The sequence below is a fragment of the Cariama cristata genome, unplaced genomic scaffold, assembly GCF_000690535.1.
Source record: "Cariama cristata isolate BGI_N322 unplaced genomic scaffold, ASM69053v1 scaffold11966, whole genome shotgun sequence".
Classification (NCBI taxonomy): Eukaryota; Metazoa; Chordata; class Aves; order Cariamiformes; family Cariamidae; genus Cariama; species Cariama cristata.
In genome coordinates this window covers 6,918-7,285 of record NW_009621571.1, presented here as the reverse complement: position 1 = coordinate 7,285, position 368 = coordinate 6,918, and positions in this window count along the sequence as shown.

Here is a 368-nt window from a genome sequence, read left to right as displayed (position 1 = left end):
AGCAAACACTTCCCAGATCCTTTTTGTTTAACAAGAAGAGAGCATGTTACTTATTGACGTTAAATGGTACTAAAGGAAACCTCAGCTATGTGTGGCAAGTGAACAAAGGAGTGTGCATGGGCTGCCAAAGTACTAGAGATGCAAGAGCACAGTATCAGGGTTGGGGAGGGGGATGCACTGCTAAAATATTGAGGCAGTGGGGAGGGCCATAATCCTGACTTTTTATTTGCCCCTTTAACTGATTCTGGCATTGGCTTCCTGCCACACCATGTTTCGACCCTGTCTGGTGGGCAGAGTCAGCACCACCTGAATTCACACGGTGCAGTGACTCAGTTCTGCAATACTGCAGTAGTATCAACAGCGTGTCC